General features: G+C 40.3%; 1 protein-coding gene across 1 annotated transcript in view; it reads right to left on the bottom strand.

The window, feature by feature from the left end:
- CC2D1B (coiled-coil and C2 domain containing 1B) overlaps positions 1-18,901 on the bottom strand; it is a 502,063-nt gene that overhangs the window by 180,035 nt on the left and 303,127 nt on the right. The window lies entirely within an intron of this gene.

Consider the following 18,901-nt stretch of genomic DNA (forward strand, 5'->3'; position numbering starts at 1 on the left):
TGAGGATGTGTGCACTCTTCTGTGCGAAAACATATTTTAGCTTCCCCACGGGCTAGAGGCCACAGCGTTAAGGTCAGCCACCACTTATTGAGCAGCTACAGCCGGTGGAGGCTGCTGCCCTGAGGTCCCTTTTTCCAAAGTTATTTTCTTTCTTTTTTTTAATATATTTTATTGATTTTTTTACAGAGAGAAAGGGAGAGGGAGAAACATCGATGAGAGAGACATCGATCAGTCACCTTCTGCACACCCCCCTACTAGGGATGTGCCCGCAACCAAGGTACATGCCCTTGACTGGAATTGAACCTGGGACCCTTGAGTCCGCAAGCTGCCGCTCTATCCACTGAGCCAAACCGGTTCGGCTCCAAAGTTATTTTCTGCTTTTAATGGTCTCCATTGGCCAATTACCTAACATGTGACTGAAACACACTCTTGAAAAATTAAAAACAACGGACATGTTAACAAGATACAATATACTGGCACATAAAAGGAGTGAATATATGAATGGGTGGAGAAACACTTGGAGCAGGGATATGTATTGATGGCTGGTGTCTTTAAGTTTGTTTAGGCTTCCTGAGCTTCACAAACACGGAATAAAATCATGAACAAAACAAAAATCTTTTCCTTCACGGAACTTGCATTCTAATTGGGGAAAGAAAAAAACACAACACAAAACAAAGTATGTATTTCAAAAACAATGACAATAAGAAGTTTGGAAAAAGAAGTGCAATGATTCTGGCAGGAAATAACCTGAACTAGGGCAGCAGGTGAGGTAAATTAATTGAAAAATGTTGCTGAAATATTCCAGTTAACTTTCAGTCATGTTTGTTGTTGAATAAATACCTGAAGTGACCTCTATTTTGAGGTTTTTCTTTTAACTCTCCAAAGCAATGATTCCATAAGTAAAACTTCAAATTCAGCCAGTAATTAGAACTTTCTAACAAAAAAAAAAGCCAAATCCTAAAGTGTGACCTATTAATTTTTCCCTTTAAAAAAGATGTCTCTGAATCTTCAGGTCACCAAACTGCAGAACTAGGATAACACTCCATAGTGAGCCACTCCTTCATTCAACTAACAAACTGAGCTCCTAATATGTGCCAGATGCTTGGAATAGAATAATGAACAAAAAAAATTTTCTATTTTTCTTTGAGCTTACGAGAGAACCAGTGGGCACACAACTTTTTTAATTTGCCGTGACTAGTACTAGAAGGAGAAATACAGGGGGACCTAGTCTGGTCAGAGAGTTTTCATAAGAGAAATTTAAGCTCACATTTGAAAACTATAGGAATTGGTGTAGGAATAGACTTGTTCAAAAGCTCTGAGAAAGCAGGTCAATATGGCTAAATGTAAAAATCTGGGAGCAAAAGAAAGTGAGTTAGTGGCCAAGGGTCATATAGAACCTTCCTAAGAGTAAAAAGAAGTCATTGCCTTGTCTATTTTGTATAGTACTAGATTTCTATCTTCTAAATGAATATTTGGTACTCGGTAAATAATGGTTGAACAAAGGAAACAGGAAGATGTAATCACATGTGGTTTTGCAAGTAGATCACTCTGGTTAATGTGTAAAAAATAGTTTAAATGGGGAAGAAAGTGGGGAGTGAGGGCAAGAAGATGGCCCAAGAACCAAGTTTTGAGGAGCTTATAAAAGAGGAAACATTCACAGAAGAGACTGAGAAGGAACTACCAGAATAGTAAAAGGAAAACCAAAAAAAAATGTAATGTCACAGGAAAAATACCTCTTTGATGTTTGGCCCATTATAATTCTGACCACATAGCAAATGTCCAAAGTGTTAGATTAGATGTATGAAATATGAGAACTGGCAAGGGATCACAGAAGTACTTTAATCTGGCCTTTTCAGACATAAAGAGAAATAACCTATTCAGAGGAGTATAGCTTACAAGTAACCCGAGGCATTGCCAAGACTTTCAAACCAGAAGTACTGTTTCACATAGAAAATAACTTAGAAATTTGCCACCCTCCATTTGAATATTCATAATTATTATAAAGAGTATTCAGAGAAAACAGATAAATTAAGCTATTACTATTTTTTGTGATTTTTTTTTTTAAATCCTCACCCAAGGATATTTTTCCATTGGTTTTTAGAGAGGCTGGGAGAGAGAGAGAAACATCTATTAGTTGCCTCCTGGACCAAGGCCCGGGCTGAGGAGGAACCTGTAACCAAGGTACATGCTCTTGACTGGAATTCAACTCAGGACCCTTCAGTCTAGGATGACGCTCTATCCACTGATCCAAACCAACTAGAGCTAAGCTATTATTATTTATAAGAAGTTGACACATTAGAAAGTTAAAAAAAAAAAAAAAAAAAACTTAAAAAGTTTAAAAAAAAAAACTTAAAAAGAGGAAAACAGTGTAATTTTTATCTTCATTTATTCAGCTCTCTTAAGAGTATGTAAGTGCTTTTTTTCATCTTCAGCCATCCTCTACTTTCCATTTTTATCTCAAGGATTTCACTCCCATCAGGTTTGGTGACCCTTCTCTTCCTATTTTGATGAGAGGTCAGAATTCATGAAAAGTAAAAACATCTCTTTTCTGTGTTTGAGACCTACCTCTGAGAGATATTTTAGCCAATGTAATGGCTGTCTACTTCCCTTAGGAAAAGGTCTGAGCCTTACTCCTAAAAATTCAAAGGTAAATTGTTTTATTAACCTCATTATTAGCCTATTTAGAATCAGGATAAGTCAGAAGTGTGGAATGTTGATTCTAGGTTGAGTAGACTGGGAGTGCTATGCGCTCATTAAAGTCTCAAGCCCAATGAAGTGGTTGGGTGGAGACTGCTAAATGTGGGAGAAGAGATACTGAAAGAGGAGATAGGTAACAAGAGAAATATTATTTACTTTACAATTTTGTCCTAGACCCACGCTCTAAGAAATTATACCTTTGGAGCTCCAGTAATTAAGTGTCCTGCCTATTAATTGCTCTCCATATTTGGTAGCTTTATATTGAGGTCAAGAAATAGACATGTTCTTTTAGAGTCTTCTCTTGGAAGACCAAAGTGTGCACAACATACTAAGGAGTTTGTATGCACCTAAGATAATGTTCTCCTGTACTGTAAACATGCTTCTAGGTAGAATTTGGCATTCAAACTTCAAGGTAAACTGGGAGTGACTATAAAAAATACTTTATGTCAAATAAAAACTTATCACAAATCTAGCTAGGTGCTCTCATCTCTCAAAAAACAGATTTTAAGACTGTCTGGAAAGGAGAATGTGAGACACAAAATAACATTTAAAATATAGAAGTCAGAAATCAGATCATATTGTTCCCCTTTTTAAAGCCTACCAGTGGCTTTTATTTGCACTTAGAATAAAATTTAGTTGCTTGCCATACCCTATGAGGCTCACTTATTATTTCTGTTCTTCCTCTATGTTTATAATCTCATTTACCATTTCTGTCCTTTGCTCTATTCATACTGGTGTGTTGTTTTTTTGGTTTTTTTTTTATTTCATTGATTTCAGAGAGGAAGAGAGAGAGAGAGAGAGAGAGAGAGAGAGAGAGAGAGATCAATGATAAGAGAGAATCACTGATCAGCTGCCTCCTGCACACCCCCCACTGGGGGTTGAGCCTGGCAACCCAGGCGTGTGACCTGACTGGGAACTGAACTGTGACCTCCTGGTTCATAGGTCAATGCTGAACCCCTGAACAACACTGGCCAGCGACACTGGCCAGCGACACTGGCTTTCTTAATATCTTTCAATATACCATTACATCTGCTCATCTGGCCCAGCCTCTATTTTCTTTTTTGAAAAGTGATTTTTGCATCACTGGCTCCTTCTTATAAGTTATGTATCAGCTCAAGAGAAACCTTCTCTTACCATTCTACCTAAATTAATACTCATTAACTGAAATTATTTATTTGTCTATTGGCTGATAGTCTATGTAATCTCTCTATTTTATAAGGTCCTTTGGAGAGTTGATCCTTTGTCTTGTTCCCCATCATTTCCCCAGAATCAAAAATAGTGTCTGGAACATAGTGGGTGTTCACTAAATGTTGAATTAATGAAAGAATGATATAGAAAACAGAGATCGCTGTGGAGGCAAAAGAGAAGGATTAACTTTAGGAAGGAACATCTCTGTCATTGAGTCAGGAAGGAAAGAGGCACTGATTGGAGTAGGAACTGCAAATATTTTGTGTTGTTGGAAGGAAGGGGCAGGATTTAAGAGTTTCTGTCTGACAGCTCCCAGCCTCTCTTCTTTTTGAAATGTGATATAAAGTCAATGCCGGGAATGAGGGGATAGGTAATGATGGGGCCTGCTTTCATGGGAATCAGTAAATAAGATATTTGCTTTTTGTTTGTTTAAATTTCACACATCTTGAAGCCAAACTCAGTTGGTAGTTTCAGTTTCCTGAGTAACTACTAGTATAATACTTTGGGCCAAGTATTTTATGTACATTAACTCATTTAGCCCTCACAACAACCCAAGTCTGTTAGTTATTTACCAGTTAACAGATGAAGAAACTGAAGTTCAAAGAGGTTTAAAAAAAAACAAAAAAACAAAAAACTTGCACAAAATCACACAAGAACGCAGGATAACCAAAAATGCAAATCATGTAAGTTTAATTCCAAAGGCTTTACTCTTTTGCCTCTTACATGTTGCCTGTCCCATAGCTAGAATAAACAGATTTCTAATTGATTAATTTAATCATTGACATTTCCTGTTGTGGTTATCCCCAGTCTAGTTTTTAAATGCAATATGCAAAGTAACAAATGCCATAACTTAAATATCCCAAAGGACAGTTCATAACTATCATTAAGAAAACATCTGGGCTCCAGCTGGTGTGGCTCAGTTGGTTGGGCATTGTGCTGTGCATCAGGATGATTCTAGGTCAAGGGCACATGCCCTGGTTTTGGGCTTGATCCCTGGTGGGAGGCATGCAGAAGGCAGCCGACATGTTTCTTTCTTTCTCCCTTACCTTTTCTCTCTTTCTCCCTTACCTTTCTCTAAAAAAAAATCAATAAACTATTTTTTTTAAAGCGTCTGACTCGCCCTAATCGGTTTGGCTCAGTGGATAGAGCATCAGCCTGCGGACTGAAGGGTTCCAGGTTCAATTCTGGTCAAGGGCATGTAACTTGGTTGTGGGCACATTCCCAGTAGGGGGTGTGCAGGATGCAGCTGATCGATGTTTCTCTCATCGATGTTTCTAACTCTCTATCCCTCTCCCTTCCTTTCTGTAAAGAATCAATAAAATATATTTTAAATAAATAAAAATAAAACAATAAAAAGTATATGACTTTCCATCATACTTCCTTCTTTTCCTCCTTTATGAATAATTACTAGGGACCCAGTGCATGAATTTGTGCATCTTGAAAGGAACTGTGGGCTGCAAGGCTGTGGTGAGCACAGAGGTGGGTCTCAGCCCATCCTTCGTACCTCCGCCTTGCCCCTGCTGCTATGGTACCTCCTCTACCCCTTTACCCCCCCTCCCCAGTCCCCTGTCTGCTGGCAGTCCCAATCCTGCCACTACCATCCCCCATGCTCTGACAGCATGGAGCAATTGGGGCAGGCACAGAAGGTCCCATGGGAGCAAAGAATTTTCAGTAACCACCAGAGTCTTGCCCTGATGACAGCAACTGGTGCCCCGCCTTGGTCTGGTGCCCCCGCTCACCTGCACCACCATCCCACCACAGCTAATACCCGCCATATTCTGCACTCTGTGCTATTCGGATGTGGTTCCACATGAATTAAAGAGCCCAAATCATGCCAGGAAAACATGCCCCAAACCATAACACTGCCCCCACCAGCTTGAAGGGTTGTACTCATGCATGTGGATGCATGCTTTCATGCTGTTTTCATGAAATTCTCACTCTGCCATCTGCATGATGCAACTGGAAATGTGATTCATCGGACCACATGATTTTTTTCCAGTGCTCAACTATCCAATCCTTGTGTTCCTGTGCGAAGTGGAGACGTTTTATCTTGGTAACTGCAGACAGCAAAGGTGTTCAAACAGGCCTCGGCTTCCATATCCCATACAATGCAGTGTACAGCTAATTTGCCTACTAATGTCAGGTGGTCATAATAATCTGGCCATTCAGTGTATATTCTCAAGCTATATTCATTGAGAGAGCCTGGAATCAGTGACACCCCAATAACAATGAGCATACTGAATAGCTCCATCTTGGTTTCTAAATGCTGTTCTCCAAGGAAAGGCCATTTTCTACTAAAAGAAACCAAGGCTTCTTGGAGAAATGGCTGGCCCTAAGGCTAGGGCAGGAAAGGTATAAGATGAACCTGACAGAACTTGTATACCAGAAAGTAATAAGGATGGGCATGTCAAAGACACAGGCCAGCTTGAAGGGACCAAAGTGGGGACAATTTGAGAAAATAAATCACAGTAAGTAGCAGATTATAACACAGTCTATAAAATAGGAATCATCTAAACTGTTATAGAGAAGAAAGCTTTTTGTTAAAGTGGAATGCCAACAGTGAATGTCAAAAGGATGATGGAATTAGAAGAAAGTCACTATTTGGCAGCCATAATAGTAATAATTCACTCAATCAAGAAACATTTATGGCCTGGCTAGTGTGGCTCAGTAGTTGAGCATCGATCTATGAATCAAGGGGTCACCTGTTCAATTCCTGGTCAGGGCACATGCCCAGGTTGCAGGCTTAATCCCTAATAGGGAGCATGAAAGAGGCAGCAGATGGATATTTCTTTGTCATCAATGTTCCCATCTATCTTTATCCTGTCCTCTCTTTCTAAAAATCAATAAAAATACATATATCAGTCTAAAAACTGCATATACTTTTTTAAAAAGTGAAACATCTTTGAATGATAGGTTACTTGGTGAAAATTTGATGAAGAATGGGATATTTACATACTCTCAAAATATCTCTTTACAAAATTGTTATTAATTAACAAGGGGGAAGGAACAACTTTACAGTGGAAAAACTGAGCAAACACCACTATCCTGTGAACACAGTTAACATCAGTAATGGGACAAATAAAAATTGTTACCACCTGTTGATATGCAACTAGAAGAAAAAAAACAGCATCACTTCTGAGCTATTTCTGCTAAAAATGTACTTAATATAACCAAAGGGGAGACATCAAAACTAACCCAAATTAAGGAATGTTTTATAAAATAACTCACCTACAATCTTTAAAAGTAGCAAAGTCATGAAAATCAAGGACTATGAAACTTTTAATTAAAGACTAACAAGATGTGATAATTAAAGGTATCACTGTAAAGAATATTATTGGGCCCAGCCAGTGTGGGTCAGTGGTTGGGTGTTGATTTATGCACAGAGAGGTTGCCAATTCCTGGTCAGGGCATGCCTGGATTATGGGTTGATCCCCAGTGGGAAACCTACAGGAGGTAACCTATTGATGCTGATGTTTCTCTCTCATTGATGTTTTTATCTCTCACTCTCCCTCCCTCTCTCTAAAATCAATAAACTTTTTTTTAAAATAATGTTATTGGGACAATTGTCTAAACTTGGAGTCTATGGATTACATAATAGTAATGCATAAATGTTTATTTCCTGATTTTTATAATTTGTGGGTGCTGAAGCATCCTATGGGCAACCTATTCTCAGAAGTTCGAAGGTTGGGGGAAGCCACTGTACTGTCCTTATAAGTTTTCTGTAAGTTTGAAATTATTTTTTAAATAAAAAGGGAAAAGTACTAGCAAGGGAGTCCAAAAGAATACCATACGAAACATTGGAACTGACTGCCAATGTCTTACATTTAAAATGTGAATCCCACAGAGGTGGGGGCAGGGTGGAGGAGATTAATGGGGGAAAAAGAGGAGACAACTGTAATACTTTCAACAATAAAGATAAGTTAAAAATAAAATAAAATGTGGTTCCTGGAATTATGGTAGATAAACAGTGCTTTGTGGGAGTAATAGCAGCAATTGTTCTCCATCGAACCACACCCTCCAAGATCCTGCTCAAGACCCACCTCCTCCTTGAAGCCTTCTTTGACCCTTCCAGCCCACACTGATCATCCACTTCATACTTGAACTCAGGATACATATTGCATCACTTCCTTGGCCCTTAACCTTAGCCTTGTGACTTCTCTTGTACTATTGTCCTATATAAATTTTGAGTTCTTGTTTAAATCTTTTCATAAATATGTTATCTCCATAATTATGTAGTAATCAATATAGAAGTAGATACCATATATGATCGTTTTTCTTCCCAAAGTACTGGCATATGTTTCGAAATTGTATTTCCATATCCCACGGACTGCCAAGAATAATCCCACTTCACAAATATTTCTTGCATCCCAACTATGTACCAGGCACTGTAAATAATAATTTCTTGCCGGATCCGGTTTGGCTCAATGGATAGAGCATCAGCTTGGGGACTGAAGGGCCCCAGGTTCGATTCCAGTCAAGGGCATGTACCTTGGTTGCGGGCATATCCCCAGTAGGGGGTGTGCAAGAGGCAGCTGATCAATGACTCTCTCTCATTGATGTTTCTAACTCTCTCTCTCCTTTCCTCTCTGTACAAAAATCAATAAAATATATATTTTTTAAAAATAATAATTTCTTATATGTATAGTACACTTTACACTTTATGCAGCGCCCATACATCTATTATCTGATTTGTTCTACATAACTCTATGAGGTAGCTGCTGCCACATGATAAACATGCTCAAAGAAGAAATGTGAATTTACTAGAAGTCACGCTGCTATTGAATAGCAGAATTGGGATGCTAACTGTGGTCTTCAGAGTCCAAATCTAGGGCTTTTCTACACCAGCGTAGGAAACAAATAACAAGTCTGGATAAACTGATACCCATAGTACTGTATTAGTTTTCTATTGCTCCTGTAACAAATTGTCACAAACTTAGTGGCTTATATTACACAAATATTTTATCTTAAAATTCTGTAGAAAAATGACACATGTCTCACTGGGCTAACCTAAAGGTCAGCAGGGGTGCATTCCTTTCTAAAGGCTCTGGAAGTGAATTTGTTTCCTTGCCCTGCTGGGTGCTTCTAAATCAGTGGTTCTCAACCTTTCTAATGCTGCAACCCTTTAATACAGTTCCTTATGTTGTGACCCCCAACCATAAAATTATTTTCATTGCTACTTCATAACTGTAATTTTGCTACTGTTAACGAATCATAATGCAAATATCTGTTTTCCAATGGTCTTAGGCGACCCTGCTAGCAGTTCTCAACCTTAAGAGCGACCTTAGCTGTAGAGCCTAAGACCATCAGAAAACACAGATATTTACATAGATGATGCTGAAGAGAAATTTTATGTTGAATAATTTCTCTGTGCCTTTCTTTAATGATTACATCTTCCTCTGACTCTCTTCCACTTATAAGAACCCTTGTGATTAAATTGGACCTATCCAGATAATCCAAAAAATAATCTCCCTAGGTTCAGTTAATTAGCCACCTTAATATCTTCTACAAATTTAATTCTCCTTTGCTCTAACACAGTGTTTCCCAAAGTGTGGTACGTGTACCCCCAGGGGCACAGAAAGTTTGGTGGGGGGTATGCATTGCACCAGAGTTTGGTGAGGATATGCACTGCACAGTGCTTAGCTGCGCCTAATTCTACGTTCTCATGAGTATGAGGGGTACTCAGCGTTACAAAAATTATAGAAGGGGTACACATATGTCAAAAGTTTGGGAAACACTGCTCTAACATATTCACAGGGATTAAGATAAGGGCATCTTTGGGAGGCTACTATTCAGCCTATCATGTGTATGTTCTTCAAAGTTTCACTTTTCAAAGATCCATTGAGCACTTTAAGATCCTAAGCTGTGATATAAAAATCAGTCATCTGATTCCAACAGGACACTTTGCTTACTGATATGTTATTAACTTTTAGAAATTAGTCTCTATGAAACACAAGCCAGAGTTTGATTTACAAAAATTAGCATTTTCTGAGTCCCTGGTTCTTACTTAATTCAACAAATAGGGAAATTGAGGCCAGTAACATTGAGGCCCAACAAAGCTAGAAAGTGTCATAACAGGAATTCAAACGTAGGTCCTATTGCAAAGCTCACAGCTTTTCCATTGTACCATTTTGCACCAAGAATCTCTCTACCTAGCACCTAATGATTTAATGTCTGAGATTTAAACATTAATTTGTTCCTTTTGGATGATCATCCACTTCTTATGGACTGCCTTGAAAATGCAAATCTTTGATTAAGTATGATAATGGGTGTTGTAAAGGGAATGAAAAATATGTTAGATATGTGCATCTACACTAATAAAAGAGAAAGATGCAAATTGACCATACATTTGCGATGCACACCAGCCAATCAGGAGTGAGTATGCAAATTAACCCAACAAAGATGGTGAGTTAATTTGCATACACAGGCACCGAGTGGCTGGGGTGTTCCGCACCACCCCAGCTGCTCTGGGCCTCTGGGCAGTGTGGGAAGGCAGAAAGGCAGAAAGGCAGCTTTGGCCAGAGCGAAGGTGGTGCCGGTAGCCAGGGGAAGGAAGGCCCATTCTTGCACGAATCTTCATGCATCAGGCCTCTAGTTCGTGTATAAGCAGAAAGTTGTACGTTGAAGCTGATGGGTTGGTTCAAGTCCTAACTCTGCCACTTGCATGATCTTGGACAAATCCTAAACTCTGGTAAAATCTCTTAACCTTGATTTTATCATCTATAAAATACATCCTTCATAGGGTTGTTGTTAGGGTTAAATGCTGTAATTCTTGAAGAGCACTTACAACAAAACCTGGTAGAAGTATGTGTTTTAAGAACTGTTGGTAAGTATAAAGATCCTGATGGTTTCTTTACCTAATTCAACTGTTGATGCTAGAAACGGGTGATTTCTTTATCAACCACAAGGTGGAGCTAGAGTCATAGGAATGTAGTCTTGTTCCTCAGAGGAATTTTGAAATTAAGGGGATAAAAGAAGTACTCTTTCCATCTGGGTCTAAACAGAATAGATCCTATCTTCCTCCAGCACGAGAGCCTTTGGGTTCTTTGTGTTGTTTCTTGTTTTTCAAAAAGAGTCATATAAACAGCCGAAGCCGGTTTGGCTCAGTGGTAGAGCGTAGGTCTGCGGACTGAAGGGTCCCAGGTTCAATTCCAGTCAAGGGCATGTACGTAGGTTGCGTGCACATCCCCGGTAGGGGGTGTGCAGGAGACAGCTGGTCGATGTTTCTCTCTCATCGAAGTTTCTAGCTCCCTATCTCTCTCCCTTCCCCTCTGTAAAAAAATCAATAAAAAAAATATTTTTTAAAAAAAGTCATATAAACAAAGGAGCTTTCTTTTTTGTTAATCCTCATCAGAGGATATTTTTCCATTAACTTTTAGAGAGTAGAAGGGAGAGGGAGAGACAGAAAGAAACATTGATGTGAGAGAGACACATCAATTGTTTGCCTCCTGCATGCACCCCAACCAGGGCTGGGGAAACTGCAACCAACGTATATGCCCTTAACTGGAATTGAACTTGAGACCCCTTAGTCCACAGACTGACACTCTATCCACTGAGCCAAACCTGCTAAGGCAACGAAGGATGTTCTTTAATAATGTGAATTTTACTTCCACTTGGAGAAGATGACTAAACAGTTATGAGAGAAAACCTTTAATACACTTTATTTTCTTCACCTCTTTCTAAGTCTAGAGGCCAGAGGCAGTTATTGTCTACACTCTTTGCTCCAAAGGGCATACTTACCACTTCTCCTAAAAAGCCTATTGGGACGGGCCAAGGTGAGCCTCAACCTATGAACCAGGAGGTCACAGTTTGATTCCTGTCAAGGCACATGCCTGGGTTGAGGGCTCGATCCCCAGTGGAGCATATGCAGGAGGCAGCCAATCAATGATACTCTCTCATCATTGATGTTTCTATCTCTTTCCCTCTCCCTCCCTTCTGAAATATATATTTATTTATTTATTTAAAGCCTACTGGGTCCCCATGCACATTGAACTTGTAGAAGTCTATCTTAGCACCCCAGAGTTCTCAGGTTGTAGATTAAGCTGCAATTGTTCTCAGAGGGTCACTTTAGAAGTACATTTTGATAAACTTATTAAAAACTCAACTCCCATTACTGTCAAGCACTATCTTGTATGCTCTGTACCTGTCATAATTAAAATCCAAAAAAAATAACAAAAGTTCACCTAAAAATGAAAGTATTACGGAATACCAGCCTTAAAGTACCACTACTTTCAGGAATCAAGAAAACATTGCTGCAGAAATGGAGCTTAGATCACCCCAAAGCTAACTGGATAAGAGAAACCCCTTCATTTCTTTGTATTAGGCATGAATGAATAAGCATTAGCCAAGTGAAGGAGAACGAAAGAGGAAAGATCATTCCAGGTTGAGTTCCAGGACAAGAAGTGGGTCAAAGAAAAGAAAGCTGTGTTCTTATGAGTTTGAGGGTAGTTAAATATGGCTCACAGTAAGGGTTAAGAGGGGGATGGCAATAGTTAAAACTGGAGGGTTAAGCTGGTGACAAATCATTAGACCCTGCATTTTGTTGAGTATCTTTATCTGAAGATAATGTCAGCCACCAAAGGACATCAAGTTGGGGCAAGACAAGATTAGATTCATGCTTTAGAAAGATCATTCTGGTTGCAAGATAAGAGATTAGAGGAAGGCAAGACAAGATGAAAGGTGAGTTGGATATTCTCTGTTTGCCTCTTCACATACTCTTGCCACCATATTCCACCTGTTCCATATTCCGGAAGTTTGACCTGTATAGGGTCCCAATAGGTGTCCTTGCCCTCTAGCTTTTGGTTGGGTCTGGCATCAGGAGAGAGCAGCAGGGGATCAGAGGTCAGCAGGAACGAAGAAAGAGACTCAGTAGGGAGGATCCCTTAGTATCCTCCCTACTGAGTCACTTTGTGAGGGTGTGTCCCTCCACCAAAGGCCACAGCTCTGATTAGGTAGCCCCTTCCATACAATCGCCCTCTTTAGATTCTACCTTTAACCTTTTGTGCCTTTGGCTAGTAATAATTCCCATTGTTGTTCTCACCGGGGGAAAATGTATACCCCATGTTCGGCTCCTTAAAACCTGTTATCCTCCCTAAACTCATTTTGCAAATAGTTCCTTTATTAAACATTCCTTAAATTATTTTCAGTGTACCACTTATTTCCTGCCGGATGCTAACTGATATAGAGAAAAGTAATAATAATTATAGCTAACATTTATTATGTTCCAGGCATTCTTCCAAACATACAATAACTCAATGCTCACAGCAACTCTATGATGTATCCCTCCTCTACCGATGTGGAATCTGAGATTTAGAGAAATTAAGTAATTTCCCAAAGTCACAAAGCTAGTGAGAGACTGAACCAAAATTTGAATCCACAGTCTTTTCATAACCACTATGCTCCTTTGTTGATGTAAGAGTTGATCTTGTAAGTTGAAGCAATAGTGTTGTAACACAGAGAAAAGAAAGAATTTAGGGATATTATTGCTAATCCCAGCAATTTTGAGGATCTTATTTTTAGCTGTTCTTTATAGAGTCAGTTTATTGAATCATGCATAGACAACCCAAATACTTATTTTAGACAGTTACCAGCTGATTCGCAGGCATCTGATATGTCCCCTATGAAAAGCAGACAGACCACTAAAGCAGGAGTAGAAATCTCCCTTTCAGTAGGCACAACAGTGATCCAGGCAGCCCTTTCAAAAGCTGGGAGCCTGGAAAAGCAGTGAACTAATGCTGAATTCTGGATACTACACTCAACTGCCTACTTCTTGCCTGGTTTATTTCACACACACAATTTTTATACTATTGCACAATCACTCCCACAGGTAAGCAGAAATTACAATATGGCACGTAAATTCTATGGCAAAGGAAAACAAAGGGGGGTGTGGTTCTCCAGAGAGGGTACCTAACTGAGCTTGGGAGACAGAGGAGTAGAAACACAGCATATGCAGAGGCTCTTGCCTAAAGTGTACCCCTGTCTTCTTCTCAAACCAAGGAGAGGCTGCCATTCAACTGATTGACAGCCCTCATCGATGAATTGCTACAGTTTGAAAATATAGTTGGCTCTCCCTTCTGCAGATTGCACATCCACAGACTCAAGCAACTGTGGATGGAAAATATTCAGGAAAAAAAGTCACACTGTTGCTGACATAAATTATGTAGTTAGGCCTACATGATTATATCTGAAACTGAACATGTACAGACTTTTTTCTTGCCATCATTCCCTACACAATATAGTATAGCAACTATTCACATAGCATTTACATTGTATTAGGTGTTTTAAGTAATCTAGACACGGTAGGGATGGGTGAAGAACTGAATTTACTTTCCTACCTGCTTAGACTTGTTATACTTTTGAGGGGTTGGTGGGTGGAATAGGTTGTGCCTCTTTACCTAGCTGGCCAGTTCATTTATATATATATAACAGATTTTTTTTTTTTTTTTTTTTTTTTTTTTTTTTTTTTTTTTTTTTTTTTTTTTTACAAAGAGGAAGGGAGACAGAGAGTTAGAAACATTGAGCAGCTACTGGGGATGTTCCCCCCAACCAAGGTACATGCCCTTGACCAGAATCTAACCTGGGACCTTTCAGCCCACAGGTTGATGCTCTATCCACTGAGCCAAACCGGTTTCGGCATAGCTGGCCAGTTCAATCTGCACTTTCTCTCCAGTTCAGCAGCCTTGCTCCCACATGCTATACAACAGTGTACCTAACCCTCTGTTGGGGCTAATACTGAGCTAAGCTGCTTGGGGGCACACAATGCTTCATGATTTTTTGCATCTACTATATCACCCAGCAGAGAGCTGGGACTCAGAGAATCTCCAGACCTCTTGCAGCCCCAGTCCTTCCTCTTCCATTCAGCCTTCCCTGTCACACTAATCTCCCCCTTTTCTGAGTCATTCATGAACCACTGCCTTGTATTGTGGCTTTTGTTGCATTGGTGCTGGACCTTTTTTCCAGTTCCTACGATCTCAGGTGACAGGAGTCTCCTCCCAAAATTCTTAGCCCAAACTCAGGGAAGAGTTGCTCCATAAATGATAGTAATCCAGCTTAACTTTAATGCACATACCATCATTGCCACTACGGTAATGATAGGAGCAACATTAAGAAAAGTCAGTTTGTATAAATAAATTATGTCCACATAAACAAGGAGACACCACAGATATTTGCAAATGAGATCTTCCCTTTTGTTACTGTGTATACTCCTCAGTAGCCATATATTTCTTTATATTTGTACAAACTCACAATGCCATGTGACATTTCATATTTAATATGGCACTGAGAAGAGGTGTCAGTGCATGGAACATGGGAAGGATTAAAAAGCATGGAAATATATGCTTAGCTACAATCTGATAGGGAGAGACTTGAGAGTTGTTATTCCTCTGTCTGCTCAGTCCTAGAGAAGGACAACTCCAATTTTTGCTAATTGCTCCTCCTGAGTAATTCTGCTCAGCCTGTTATGGTTCATCTGGTAGGCTGGCATCCCTGGTTGAATAAATTAGAAAGAGCAATTGAGGGGATTGCTGATGGTGCACAATCTGAATAAGGTGACATTTCTCTTTGTGACTCCAGAGACCAACTGCCCTTAGGCTCATGATATGAGGACAGAATCTGCTGTTCGATTCTGCTCCAGGGCTTAATTTTGAGGGGGTGGGGATGGTGAGGAGGGCTGTGTTCCTCTTCTTTCTTCTCTCCCACAAGCAGAGAAGCAGCCAGACATAAACACAACTAATATGTACTTAGGTTTTCTCTTCAGCTGTGACCCCCACCCTACCCCTACCTCTCTGCTCCCTCCCCTATAGAGAGACAGAGCTCAGGATCAGAGATGCCTATTTTGGGGGGCAGACCCTACCTTGTTCTGAGACCAACTAAGCATTTTGCTGCCTTCTTTATGAAATCCTGGGCTGTTTGCTTCACTGATGCAGGCCCCAGTTTTCCTCATCTGAGTACTTGGAATAATAAAACCCACATCGCAGGGTTGTGTCAAAGATCATCGGGGCTTTGATGAGAAAGTGCTTTGGGAACTGTAAATGCTGAACACCTGATTGATGATTTTTATTAACAGTATTCCAATCCTAGTGCAGACAGATCCTTCTGTCTGCCCCTCCTGGGTCCCAATCCTGTCACTGCTCACTGCTCTGTTATCCAATCCCGGCATGCACTGGCTGATTCTCTTTGGCTGTTCTTTGTCTTCGGAAGTTTCTGTGAAGCCAACCAAACCTCTGGGTATAAGGCATGTTGGCCCTGATATTTCCATGTGAGGTTAGGTACCTGGGACCAAAATTTGGAGGGAGGAGAGAGGAGACAGAGTGAAGAAATGAACTTTTGGAAATGCCTTTGAGAGTGGTATACTCTGTTCATTCTGGAATAAACCCTGCTTACCCCAGCCCCTCACAGTGGCTGTAACTTATATGTCCAGAATTCCCACAGTTTCTAAAATGCACTCGTGTTTCATGTTTGACTCTTACAACTACTTTGTAAAGTAAGCAAGATTATTCATCTCATTTTATAAATGAAAATATGTTTGTCAAATGTCACACAGTTAGCAGGTCACAGAGGCGAAACTCAACCCCAGGTCTATGGAACCCTAGTTTTCTGAGTGTGGGAGGGCACGTCTAACATAGGATCTGAACACTCTGTTGTGGCTTATTTCTTACTCCTGGAGATTGGTTGCTGAGAGGAAGTAGGAAGTACATGAAGTATCATTCTGTCAGGTGTCTGGTGGCAGTCAGCCCAACAAGGTCATGCAAGAGAGCTGTTCAAGGCCACCTGGACCCCCTTGTTCCTGATGAGATTCTACCTTGATCTATTTTCCAAGTCCAGACTCTATTTCCAACTTACATCCCCCTTTTATTGCTCTTTTCCTCACGGTGTTTACCCTGGGCTCTCTTTTCTTAGTGCCCTTACAAAGGAACCGACTGGTTTTGCCTCCCTGGCTCTGCCTGACTGAGATGATTGTGTAGTACGATAGTCAGCACCACATGTTTGTCAGGCACTGCACAAAGGGTTTTACACCCATCCTCTCATTTAATCCTCTCAAACTACCTTTTGAGGTACATATTATTTTTCTATTTACATGTGATGTAACTGAAGCTCAGAAAGTAATGTTCTCAGTCACACAACTAGTTAATGATGAAGATCCAAGAATTGAACCCAGATCTGTCAGACCATAAGCCCTATGCTCTTAACCATACTGCCACACAACCTTCTTAGTCCTCATCCTGTGGTCTGATGTTTGGAGGGATTGGAAGAAAGTTCAGCACATGCAAATCTCTCAGCCCTTAAGTTTCCAGTTACATGACAAAGATTGTCCTCAGAAAGATCTTGCCAAGCTGAGCCTGGCACATACCTGGTGCTCTACAAATTAAGTCCTCCTTGACTAGAATGCATTTATGTCTCTTATCAAATGCATGGCAATTAAGAAATATATATTTTCAGAGAGAAATGGAGAGGGAGAGAGAAATAAACACCAATGATGAGAGAGAATCATTGATGAACTGCCTTCTGCATAACCCCTACTGAGGATCAAGCCTGCAACCCAAGCATGTGCCCTTGACCAGAAACCGAACCCAGGATCCTTCAGTCCACAGGCCTACTTTTTATCCACTGAGCCAAACTAGCTAGGGCCTGTGCTCCATTATTTTTTTCTTTCTTTTTTTTTAAATAAATATATTTTATTGATTTTTTACAGAGAAGAAGGGAGAGAGATAGAGTGCTAGAAATGTCGATGAGAGAGAAAAATCGACCAGCTGCCTCTTGCACACCCCCTACTGGGGATGTGCCCACAACCAATGTACATGCCCTTGACCGGAATCGAACCTGGGACCCTTCAGCACGGTTTCGGCCTGTGCTCCATTCTTAACAGGTCTCTTCAGATATTCTTGTTTTTCTTCTTCCTGTTGTTACCCTTAAAAACCTCTGGCATGGGACAGGCAGTCATAGACAATCCAGATGCACTTAATTGCTAAGATGCTTTCTGGCAGCCTCAGAAACCAGGCTCCAAGCCTGACTGAGTGATGTGGAGGTCACTCAGCCTTGGCTGTTTTCATTGTACCCAAGAAGAAAGGAGATTTTCATAATGAAAGAATTTCCACCAAAATCCTGTTGGCCACTTGCAGCTCTTATAGAAAATGGACATGAAATCACAGAGCATTAGTGCCCAGAGGGCCTGCAGAAACCATCTGGTCTAAGCTCCTGAAGCCCAGAGATAAGGACTCACTTAACTAAGGTTGCACACAGCATATTAGATTTAACCCAATCTATTGGTAAGCCCTTCCCCCACCCCAAGAGGTACATTAGATTCTGAAGGGAGCTGGAAATCCTATTCACACCCCTCAAAGTTTTACTATATAATTTACTTTGCCCAACATTAACATTTCTGTAGCATGGTATTAAACCAAGCAAAGGAAACTCTTTTATTCAAGTCTCCCAGTAGTTGCTGTTTGGCCACTTCAAAATGATAGAACAAAGTAAAAGCACATGTCACACAGCTCAGTCGCATCAGTGATGTTGTCTCCATATGGTGGGTGTCAGGGAAACAGAAAGAGATGTGGAGAAATAGCAGCTGTGGTGTTAGATGTTTTTGTCTAGCTTCTGAGTACTTGGGAAGCCAAACTCTGTGGACCAGTGACCTAGTCATCGGAACCTTTGCCTGTGCTGTCATCAGTGTTCTCAGAGAACTGCTCCTCGCCTTGCAAATCCTTCTTCCTCACGTAGTCAGGTACCAGAAGTGAAATGAAGAGTGGGCTTTGTTCCAGATTATATGAAGTCTTAATTAGGAAGTCCATACATGTGGGATTTTCTGAAATACTCAGTGTGTAAAAATGAGAATTACTGAACTTTAGAACAGTAAGAAAACAGAACCAAAGAGTGAAGAAGGTATTTTTGTTTGCAAGTGATAAGAATCTAACTCCATGTCAAAACCATGGCTCAGTGGAAAGAGCATCGGCCTGTGGACTGAAAGGTCCCAGGTTCGATTCCGGTCAAGAGCATGTACCTTGGTTGTAGGCACATCCCCCGG

Source organism: Pipistrellus hanaki (assembly GCF_964339955.1).
Source record: "Pipistrellus hanaki genome assembly, chromosome: 2".
Taxonomy (NCBI): Eukaryota; Metazoa; Chordata; class Mammalia; order Chiroptera; family Vespertilionidae; genus Pipistrellus; species Pipistrellus hanaki.